Here is a 12,904-nt window from a genome sequence, read left to right on the forward strand (position 1 = left end):
CCCCCGATTAGTCTAATGCCCAGCTGATACCATACATAGTTATTACAATATTATTGACTGTGTTCATTATGCTATACTTTAAGTGATTATAACAGAAGGAGTTTCAAGTGTTTATGTTCACCATATTAAAGGAAATCAAAGTTTCTCTATAGTGTTTCAACACATTGAAAACTGCAGGAGTCGGGGGAAAAGGGGGAAGGCAAGGCAAGGGAGAGCATCAGGGGAAAATTGGGACAACTATAATAGAACAATAATAAAAAAAAGAAAATGATCCTTCCAGTTGAATGACTTGAAATATTTTCAATGAAGTACCTTGACTAACCTTAAACAACTAACCTTATTTAACTGCAGTGAAGAGACTCATAAAAATATTTAGAACAATATTAACGCCATTATAGCTATGTAATAGGGAAAAGTTTCCAAATACATATCTCTAGGTCAGTATATTCCATAGAAATAGAATGTGAATCACTTCTGTAGGTTTAAATGTTCTAAATAAAAAGAAACAGATGCCTAGTGTAATATTTTATTAACCTAATACAGTTTAAATATTGTCAACAGCTAGTGAATATAAACATTATTGAAGAAACATTTCAAATCATTTTTCCACACTATGCCCGTGATCCAGTTTGCATTTCCTACTTATATAACATCTCAATTTGAATTTGTCACATTTCATGTACTCAATAGCCATTTGTGGCTTATGGCTGGCTACCTTATTAAGTGTTGCAATTTAGACCTCAGTTTTTCATCTCTAAAATGGAAATACTATTAAAGTGTTTCTCTTCATCTTCACTATTCTAAATACTTTATTTACATAGTCATCTAATTTAATTCCCAGGACAACCCTCTGAGATTGGCATGAGAAAACATACACACTTAAGTGTCTTGCCCAAGTTCACAGTTCTCAAAAGCTTTGAAGAATGGCTTCCATGTCAGAAAGTTGGCTTTATAAGCACATTCTTTATCAATATGCTTTACTGCTTCTGAAAATAAATATATGATCCTCAAATAATTCTAGCAATTAAATTAGATAACAAAAATACTCTAACTCTGAGAATTAAATAATACTAAGATTCCCAGCACACAGTAAATGCAAAAAAAAAAAAAAATCAATAATACTGTTATGAAAATAGAGATTCTGATTTCAGGCAGTTTATAAAGTTTATCAACCCTCTGTAAAACTATATGACTTATAAACAGTGTTTTATATTTGCCAGCATGTGAACTCTTTGATATTTAATTAGTGTGTTCAAATAAAGAGAGGGATAAAATTCAGCAGAAATGAAGAGAAATAAAATGAAATTTTATGTTAATAACAATAATCTGTTTTATATAGGTCATCCTGCCTCCCTTCAAATAAAAAGTAAAGCCAGTCTAGGAGGAACCAAACTACTAGGGGTTTCTGAAACAACCTGTCCAATTCTCATTTTCAAATCCCCTGGGATGAAGTAATTATTTTTACAAACTTCTGCTGTAAGAACATCGAAAACTTGATGGAGTAGAAAGTCTGCCTTGCAGATACTGTCCATGGGTTTTCCCTCATTTTTCTAAAGAAGCACAGGTCATTGCATCACTCAACACAGCATCTCCCAGGTTCCAGGATTTACTCCAGCGGCTCCTATATTCTTGCACCTGCTTAAATCTTGCTTCTCTGAGGATCTCAATGCCACTGTGCCAAAAATAGATGAGTAATGTCCATTTTCAAAACTGGCAAGAAGGTTCCTGCTGTGAGTGACAATTGTTCTTTATTAAGCCCCTGACATGTAGATGTCAGAATGGACAACATGGTTAGTAATTGAGTTTTGTAGTCTTTTATATAATAAGCAGGGGCTAATCTTAAACCCTATAACAGTGACTAATTTATTTCACCCGGCTTTAAATGTGAATATCCTGAATGTATTTTCTTTTTCTACTTTGTATGCTTAAACTTCATTATTATACCTTAACAAGTCCAAAATTTATTTTTCTCTGCTGTCAGTAATATGAAGCATTGAGGCAGAAAGCGATGGTGATGTTGTGGGCATGGACTCTGATTCCTCGGATGGGACCAAAGATCTAATAACAAGGAGCATAAATTAATTTCATCACTGTTTTGGAGAAAATTTAGCTTTTGGAAAAAAACATAAGCACTGCACTAATTTAATCATTTAATTACAGCTATTACTTTTGTCTTTATATTAAGGCAGTGGGAAATACATATAAATCTTACACAGCTGTTAGATACATTTTTCCTTGAGAGGTTTCTCTCTTTATAGATCAATGTCTGCTCGACCCGATTTCAAAGTTAGTAACTCTACCTTTCTTCTTACTGGTATTCCCGGCCTGGAAAAGGACTATCCGTGGCTCTCCATCCCCTTCTCCTGTATCTATGCTCTGATACTTTCAGGGAATTGCCTGGTGCTGCATGTGATCCGGACCGAGCCAAGCCTGCACCAGCCCATGTTCTACTTCCTGGCTATGCTGGCCTCCCTGATCTGTGCATGGGGCTGTCCACAGTGCACACGATGCTGGGGATCCTGTGGGGGCTCAGTCAGGAGATTGATTTGGATGCTTGCATTACACAGATCATGCATGGAATCTGGAGTTCTTCTCGCAATGGCTTTTGATTGCTTTAAAGCAATCTGCAACCCTCTGAGATATACATCCATCCTCACCAATACCAGAATCCTCAACATTGGTGTGGCCATTCTCGGTAGGAGTTTCCTGTTGATTACCGCTCCTATTGTTCGCCTAAAGTTCTTGCATTACTGCCGTCCCCACATCCTCTCTCACTCTTTCTGCCTGCACCAGGACCTTCTCCGGTTGGCCTGCTCTGACATTCACTGCAACAGCTTCTATGCCCTTAGCCTTAGTCATCGACACTCTGTTTTTGGATTCGGTGCTCATTCTCATCTCCTATATCTTAATTCTGCTTTCTGTCTTGGCTATTGCATCCCAGGAGGAACAGCTCAAGTCCTTGCAGACCTGTGTCTCCCACACCTGTGCTGTCCTGGTTTTCTATATTCCGATCATTGGTCTGACCATGGTGCACCGTTTCGGGAAGCACCTCTCGCCTGTGGTCCACGTCCTCATGGGCAACATCTATATCCTTTTTCCACCCTTGATGAACCCCATTATCTACAGTGTCAAGACCAAACAGATTCATAGCAGAATCCAGAGATGGTTCACTAAACAGAGTAGCAGACGTTAATGTGTTTTAAGGAAGAGATGGTGATATTTGAAAGAGGAGTGACAAATAATGATTTGTAGCAGAAATCATAAATTTATATGTAATTCTTAAAAGGTTAAAAATATTATAGCCATTTTCTAATTTAGTTTTTCAAAGCCAGGTAAATAGCCGGAGAAGATGTCTCTGATCTTATTTCTTTATTTTAAAGTTAAATATAATGTATACTAAAGTGAATTATGTTCCATAGAGTGCCAATGAGCACTTACCAGGTAATTACTCAATTCTTAGTACTATCCACACTTTTTGAATTCTAGTTCAGAGTGTGATTTTATTGTTGCATGTAACTGTTGTATGTATACACTTGATATATGTCATAAATGACTATTATATATTATTATGATATGTCACAAATTGACTCTGAATCATTCATACCTCTGTTCCTTTAATTGAGCAAAAGTGTCCAGAAAGTTCATTCTGTTTCATATAATATAATGAATTATTTACATAGATTAGATTTCACAGCTTGATACAAAAGGCTTGGTGAACATGACACTGAATCAGCTATCACATCTCTATATATCCTACTCCATACACCCACATACATGTGTTGTACATTGTAGTAAATACAGAAGAGTTTAGGGTGCTCACAGCACTTGTCAATTGACTCTAATCTTGGTATCAGCATACGAGGAATTTTAAAGACAGTTTGAAAAACTCCATTTTTAGGAGAAGATGCTGAAGCATAGAGATATAAAGTAAAACATTAATACATAGGCTAAGGAGAGAAATGTAGCTTTGAGGTTCTTTTAAACACATTTTATTTCTAAGTCTCATCCTCTTCACTGGGAACAAGGAATTCAATTCAGTCATTAAATGAAAGTGTGAATTTCTTTGGTCTTTGCCCTTTAAAAAAATATTGATCTCTTCCAAAAATAAAAAAAAAATTGGTATCAGTTTCAAGATTTCTTTTTGTCACTTTAAATATTGTCATTTATTCACAGCTGTGTACCAGCCATGACTGGGACAGCAGAGTTATCAGCAGAGCCTAACTGCCATTAAGCTATACAGATTGGAGGAAGCAAATTATCACACATTTCCACTAATAATATTCTAAAAATATAAAAATACTCAATTTTGAAAATTAATATTTAGTTTGTTACCTTTTAGTTTGTCTTTTAGTTTTGTTATTAGAAAACTAATAATTAGTTTTTATTGTTAATTAAAAGACTCCAAGTTTATATTTGTGACTCTCGCCTTTCAAAACTTGCCATTCATCTCCCATGCACATCCCTGCATCTCAGGCTTCCTTAACAGCTCTGCCCTTGCTGAATTACTTTCCCTTGATCAGCTTCTTTTTTTTGAGCTTCCTATGATCTTCCTTCTTTATTTCAGGATGCCTGCTTCTTCCATCAGTCCTATCTCTTTCCTTATAGCCCATTTCCTAAGGACCCTACTTGAAAATCATTGGTAACTAACCTGCTCTAGTTACAGTGGAGAATTTTCATAGTGTATTCCTCCTCTATCTTAGGGAAATTTAATAAATATAGGCAGACTGCAAAAACCTCCATATTAAATTATGACATTAATTAATGATAACACAAATTATTCCTATAATATATACATTAAACAAAATGTTTCTATGTACATCAAATTTGTAAGTAAGAATAACTATTTTAGTCCAAGACAGTAGCATTGTCCTCATTTTATAGAATAGTGTGATAGATTTGGGTGTTTTAAGTTTCATGTAAATTGTTTTCTTTTTTCCTAAATGTTTCTAAGAAAGGAAGTTTTCCAATAATCAAGCTTTTATAAAATCTCATCAGTGTCCCCTCGATTTCTTTACTCTAAAAACTGAATGGGACACACAGTAGTCCCATTCAATGAGACTAATTAAATGAGCCCAAGTAAATAATAATGAAAAGGAAGGAGTTTATATAAAAGTGATTTATATATGTTAATGTCAAAATGCTATGCTTACACATTCACACTTTAATTAAGTTATAACTAAACTGATGACTTATAATTAGAAATTATCAATCAATGCATTGTATGTATACATGGATATATATATATATATTTGTATTTATATATTGTGTATATGATTGGTTTGTATTATTTGCAGATTCTGTGTTTGTGAATTCATATTCAAAACTACAAAATCAATACCCACAGCATTTTTACCATCATAACTGAACATGAGCAGAGCAGCAAAAAATTGGAGTTGCCCAGTGCACATGTTTCCAATTGAGGTTAGACAAGGTGATGCTCTTCCTTCTTCTATTAGCTCTTATACCATAAAAAAGATCTTTTTTGGTGATATACTCAATGTTATGTTTTTCTCATTTCATGCTGTATGTTGGTGACTTCAAACAAATGGCCCTAAGCATAGTGCTGAAGGGCTGTGTAGTGTTTCTAAACACAAGGCTGTGATATGATCTATGGAGAAAACACATGTGTTAGAAAAGCTTCCTTTAGGCATGACTTGTAAGGTTAAGGTTTGTAAGTTCAATGTTAATGAATCAAAAATATTGTTTATCCAGAAAAAGAAAGATTATTTTTACTCAATCTATGTATGAAGCTGCTCATAAATACTAAAGTTATATGTATACTGTGTAATTAAGCTACGGAAAAAATGGAAAGGTGGCTTAATTTGTGGGTTCATGAGATGATGGGCAATTAAATAAAGTACAGTGCACAGCACTGTTGTGAAGGGGAAATCCAGATAACCCAGGATCAGGGAAACATTAAACCTTTCTCACCTAGTGTTTTATTATAATGAAAAACTGTGTGTAATTATTTGTTAGAAATAAATACTACAAGTGTTTAATATATATTAAAATGTGTCTTTAAATAGAAACACAAAAAAAATAATTTTGTATTTAACTGGTTGATGCAAATATGACTAGACACTCAAAGAAACTTAAAGCTGTATTACTTCAGAAGAGAAATTGATGTAGAATTTACTAATACAGTGTTTGCAGTTACTTCACAGGACATAACTGTATCAACTAATAAGATTAGACTTTATACACACACACACACACACACAAACACAATATGTATATATACTCTATTTGTGTTAACACGTACAGTGAAAAAGAAGAAAAATTTACCCTTTGCAACAGTAAGGGTGGACCTGGAGATCATTATGCTAAGTGAAATAAGCCAGTAAGAGAAAGACAAATATCAATGATTTCACTCATATGTGGAATTTAATGAACAAACTGATCTAACAAACAAAATACAGACAGATTCATAGATGGAGAGCAGATGACAACTAGTGGGTAAGGGGAGGTTAGGAGATGGAGAAACTGAACAAAAGGGAAAAAGGACTCCTGGACAAGGACAACAGTGTGGTGATTGCCTGCAGGGGTAAGGGGGTATAAGGGGACTAAATGGTAATGGAAAAAATATAATAAACATTAAATTAAAAATGCTTATATAACAATGAAATATGTATGTGTGTATGCATATATATACAAAACTATTTATTGTAACATTGATATGTTTGAAAAGTTAACTTAGAAACAACCAATTGCCTTATGATGTTTCTATAGTATTTAATGTTTGACATTTCAAAAATGAAATGTTGTACAAAAGTTGTAATTTAGAGTTGTCTGCATCATATCTGTAGATAAAAAAATGCTGTAGAACAATAGCGATGACATGATTTGATTCTTATTTAAATAATTCTACATATATTCAGGTAAAATAAAGCCTGAACATCACACTCAACTCTAGTGAAGAAGTGGGAATAGAGGACAGAAGAAAGTATTTATATTGTTTGAGTTTCATACAATAAAAGATACCATTTCAATATAAGTATATATACAACTATTCAAAGGAAATATGTTCTATGGATTTTTCATGAGATATGGCATAATTTTAACTTGGTAATTGATTTTTCATATACATAAGCCTCATAATTTCATATAAACAAAAGATTATATATAAATTTTGTGATTTTTAAAGTTTTTTAAGCACAACAAACTTTATTATAAAAAATAAGGTAAATAATAAAGTTTTGTATATAAAATTCAAATATAATTATGTCATTAGAAGTAGATAGAAGAGAACAGGGGCAAAAGTTTATCCAATGAACAATTAAATAATGTACATTTAAAAAAATTAAAAATACATTAGAGACATTCTGAAGCAATAAGACTTCAGAGAGGAGGATTTCAGAGGACAGAGAAAGCTGACTTTTTAAAGCCACATTAGCCAAGAGCCATCTGCTATTTCTGAGGATAAAACACAAGGTCAAGAAGAGAATTTTCCTGGCAGAAGGTCAATTCTGGAGGTCAGAAAAACAGATATTTTCAAATTCTGGCAAAGCATCAAAGAAAAAAAGGAGACAACAAAAGGATTTCAATCCTGGTGGGAAAGGAGAACCAGAGACCTAACACTGATAATGTGCTAGTTTTCATATAAGACAATGGCTAAACTCTGAAATGTCATGGAATTGGAGGCCAAAAAAAGTAAGCAGAGAACATCTGGAAAATAAATAGGGAATTTTTAGCAGTTTTGCCTTGTTCAACACACAACCACTATAGTCTAGGGCATGGGTTGTATATCTAGCCACAGTTAAAAGCCCTAAAAGGAAAAGCCTTAAATGCAAGATGGACACTGGCCAATAAAATGGTAAAAGAAGCTCCAGTTCAGTCAAATCCTTGAATAGATTTAATTGATAAATTCTGTAAAGTTCTTATCATACAGCATAAAGGGAATTATCACTGGAAGAAAATATAACTATTTGATTTTCATAATTGTTTATATATTAATGTCTGACATCCAATCAGAAGTTACTAGATTTGGCAAGAAACAGAAAGATGAGTTTAAAAATAAGGAGAAAAACAATAAATAGATATGTACTCATGATCATTATACAGTCATACATCATTTTATTTCACTTTGTTTTATTGTGCTTTTCAGGCATTGCATATTTTTTACAAATCAAAGTCAAGACCCTCCACCAGCAAAATGATTGTGACTCACTTTATTGCAATGGTGTAGAAGTGAACTTGCAATATCTCCAAAATATGTCTGTAGGTAGTGCAAATTGAAGTTGAGAATTTTTAGGTAATGATGCTTAATGAGTTCAAGAAAGTAGAGAAACAAATGAGCAATAAAGAGATTGATGATCTAGGCCAGCATCACCCTAATCCCAAAACCAGATAAAGACCCTCTCAAGAAAGAAAACTACAGGCCAATTTCACTGATGAACATAGATGCTAAAATCCTCAACAAAATATTAGCAAACCGCATCCAGCAATACATTAAAAAGATTATCCACCATGATCAAGTGGGATTCATCCCAGGGATGCAGGGATGGTTCAATATACGCAAGTCAATAAATGTAATACATCACATAAATAAAAGAAAAGACAAAAACGACATGATCATTTCGATAGACACAGAAAAAGCATTCGATAAGGTACAACACCCAATTATGATCAAAACACTCGGCGAAGTGGGAATAAATGGGTCATTCCTCAATTTCATAAAGGCTATATATGAAAAACCTACAGCTAACATCATACTCAACGGGCAAAAACTGAAAGCTTTCCCACTAAGACTGGGAACACGGCAAGGATGTCCGCTTTCACCGCTTCTTTTCAACATCGTATTGGAAGTCCTAGCCACAGCAGTCAGACAAGAAAAAAGAAACAAAAGGCATCCAAATAGGAAAGGAAGAAGTAAAGCTATCATTGTTTGCAGATGACATAGTAGTGTTCATAGAGAACCCTGTAGACTCTACCAAAAAACTCCTCAACCTAATAAGTGAATTTGGCAAAACAGCAGGATACAAAGTCAACATTCAGAAATCAAAGGCATTTTTGTACACCAGCAATGAAATAGAGGAAGAAGAAATCAGAAAAAAAATACCATTCAATATAACAACAAGAAAAATAAAGTACATAAGCATAAATTTAACCAAAGACGTAAAAGACCTGTACACAGAAAACTATACAACACTGAAAAAAGAAATTAAGGAAGACACATATAAATGGAAGCATATACCATGCTCATAGATTGGAAGAATTAATATCATCAAAATGTCCATACTACCCAAAGCAATTTATAGATTCCATGCAATCCCTATTAAGATACCAATGACATATTTCACAGAAATAGAACAGACATTTCAAAAATTTATGTGGAACCATAAATGACCCTGAATAGCCGCAGCAATTTTGAGAAAGAAAAACAAAGTAAGAGGGATCACAATACCAGACATCAAACTATACTACAAAGCCACTATACTCAAAACAATCTGGTACTGGCACAAGAACAGACCCACAGACCAGTGGAACAGAATAGAAAGCCCAGAAATAAGCCCAGGTCTCTATGGCATCTAATATTTGACAAAGGGGCAGAAGCATCAAATGGAGCAATAATAGCCTCTTCAACAAATGGTGTTGGGAGAGCTGGATGGCTACATGCAAAACATTGAAATTGGATCATCAGCGGACACCATACACAAAAATAAACTCAAGACGGATAAAAGACTTAAATATAAGTCGCAACACCATCAAAGTCCTAGAGGAGAACATTGGCAGGAAACTCTCAGATATCCCATGCAGCAATTTTTTCACTGATATGTCTCCTAAGGCAAGGGACACAAAGGAAAGAATAAACAAGTGGGACCTCAGCAAAATAAGAAGCTTCTGCACGGCTAAAGAAAACATCAGCCAACTGAAAAGGGAGCCAACCATTTGGGAAAAAATATTCGCTAATGATACATCAGATAGAGGTTTGATCTCCAAGATATATAAAGAACTCACTCCACTCCACTCCAAGAAGACAAACGATCCAATCCAAAAATGGGCAAAGGATCTGGGCAGATGCTTTTCCTAGGAGGAGATACAGAGGGCCCAGAGGCATTTGAAAGGATGCTCAGCATCACTAGCCATCAGAGAAATGCAGATTAAAACCACCATTAGGTACCACCTCACACTGGTCAGAATGGCAATCATAAACAGATCAACAAACAACAGGTGCTGGCGAGGCTGAGGAGAAGAGGGAACACTAGCACGCTGTTGGTGGGAATGCAGACTGGTGCAGCCATTGTGGAAAGCACCTATTTGTGGAATTTCCTCAAAAAGCTGCAAATTGGAACTGCCTTTTGATCCACTGATTCCCCTGCTGGGACTATACCCTAAGAATTCCAAAACACAAATTCGAAAGAACCTATGCACCCCAATGTTCATAGCAGCACAATTTACAATAGCCAAGTGTTGGAAGCAACCTAAATGCCCATCAGTAGATGATTGGATCAAAAAATTATGGTACATTCACACAATGAAATACTATGCAGCAGAAAGTAAAAAAAGAACTACTAAACTTTGCGACAGCATAGATGGAACTCGAGAGTATTATGCTAAGCAAAATAAGCCAGGGGGTGAAAGACAAATACCATATGATCTCACCTATAAGTGGAACCTAACCAACAATACAAAGATGCAAGGAAAATAGGACCAGCAACACTGAAAGGAAAAGAAACCAACAGAGACAAGAGGGAAGGAAGGAGGCGGGGCAGGGGAAAAGGAAGGGAAGGGGAAAGTCAAGGAACATATAGCAAGGACTCATGGACAAAACCAAAGGGGAAGAGTTGAGGGAGGGAGGCAAGGGAAAGTGGTGGGGGGAAGGCAGAGACAAATGTATTTGAAAAATAAATAAATTTAAAAAAAGAAAAAATAAAGATAGAGAAATAGACTGAATGAATGAGATAGACATTATAGAACTATGAATTACAAGAGCTAAATCTAATAATTCAGAAAAGCAGAATTACAGAGGAGAAGACAGGATTAGTCAAGTAAGAGAAAGGTCAGTAGAAAATGACAAAACTGATACTTTAAGGCAAGATGCATTATTAGAAAAAGAGAAATATTTTACAGAGATAATGAGGTCAGTCAATCAGAAAGATAAATTAACTTTAAATCTTTATGCACTCAGTAAATTAAATGATCTAATTTCCCTTAACAATACACGAACCAAAAAACCACCAGTTCTAACAGGAGAAATAGACTAATTCACATTTATAGTGGGGCATGTTAACACACTTCTATCAAAAATTGAAAATGCAAGCAAACACATTTAAGGTTAGAAATAATAATATCACATGAAGTTAGCAAACTTGACTATACACTTAAAAATACATACATATGAACATAGATACAGATACAAATAACACTGCACTCAACCAGTACAGGCCAATAAACAGTGGCCACAGACTAGGTCAGAAAAAGGACTGAATTTGTATTTTTAAATGTATTTTATTGTGATATTAACAAACTATTAGAAAAATAATGGGAAAATATTTTCACTAAAGCTAAACAGGAATGATAAGGATTTGCATGTTCATCAAATTTGCATGTTGCAAATTATCATGATAATCATGAAACTTTCTATTGTGTCTTTACTAGTAATCAACTCCTTATAAAGAGAATGACGTTCATTATATTAGACTATGACAACCACCATCCTACTTCCCATATTTATTTATTCTTCCATATTTATAGATTAGGCACCTAAATTTGTGACAGTAAATTGTTTTCCAACGCATATAGAGAAGAACCAGAAAAATGAAATTTTGAACCAAGCTTATTTTAACTACAGAACCCATGCATGTAACCAACTTCTTTAATGATTTTTTTCTATCATATTGGAATCTGCTCTATCATATATTCTTGGCAAACATTTGACTACTTGCCCTCATTTATGATAAGCTTGCAAAATAAAGTTTCTCTCTGAAGTGTTATTAGTTGAGTATTTTAATGCAAAACAAAAATAAATGTTGCTTTATATTAAGAAATGGGAAAAAACTTTTGAAAACCAATATAGTGAGGATCCCAGCCACTGGAATTTCTCTCCAAGTTTCTTAGCCATCTTCCTTCTTGTGGCAGAGTTATTGTTTGTTGGATCAGGAAAATGATTAAGCAAAGCTTTAGAATAATATTGCCTACAATAAGGCCAAAACTTGCCTTCACATTAATTAAAAAATAAAAACAAATACCAATGCTTTTCTCAAATTGCTTTTCATATGAATGAAAAATTTAAATAAACATATGAGAACAGTACAAAATAAACACAGTATTTATGCTCTAGTTTTAGGTTTGTTGGAACAAACATATTTTATGTCATGAGAATCACCAATATGATGATGGCAAGACTGGCTTACTAGAGATAGGCTTCAAAAGGAGGTATTTATAGATATTTATTTCAGACACAACAGATTATATTTGTTACGAAGCATATATTAATGGGATAAATTTTGATGGGCCAAAGTAGACACTAAAAAATATTTTTAAATAGTTGGAGAAAAAATGTAGAGACTTGTATTTTACATAAAGGAGGTTGATCTTGGTGCCCTAAGTACAAAAGAATTAGTATAAATAGTGTGTTTCCCTATCATCTGTAGAAGGATCTCCACACTTGTCTCTTACCCCCAGTCCTGGCCTCAAACACTGAGGAGAGTTCTGTGTTCTGACTTTTCCTATAGCCACACATTTAGTCTTTCAGCACATTACCTACTCATGTATTTCTCTCAATTTCTTCTAACTGCCTTGACTTGAAGACAATAACCTGTGGAATTTCAACACAATCATTTACATGTTTCTTAATTTATTCATCAGGCATTACAATGCTCCAAAACATAGACTAAATTTACAGGTCACAATGTCCCAATAAAGGAGCCACTAAATCCACAGAAAGAAATATATCTATTAAATG

At 34.2% G+C, this 12,904-nt stretch overlaps 1 pseudogene; it reads left to right on the forward strand.

Annotated features, from left to right (window-relative positions):
* Positions 1–2,262: 2,262 nt before the first annotated feature.
* Positions 2,263–3,193, forward strand: LOC129076434 (olfactory receptor 51V1-like; annotated as a pseudogene).
* Positions 3,194–12,904: the final 9,711 nt, after the last annotated feature.

The sequence above is a fragment of the Pteronotus mesoamericanus genome, unplaced genomic scaffold (assembly GCF_021234165.1).
Source record: "Pteronotus mesoamericanus isolate MK-2021 breed Mesoamerican mustached bat unplaced genomic scaffold, CSHL_Meso_final contig_591, whole genome shotgun sequence".
Taxonomy (NCBI): domain Eukaryota; kingdom Metazoa; phylum Chordata; class Mammalia; order Chiroptera; family Mormoopidae; genus Pteronotus; species Pteronotus mesoamericanus.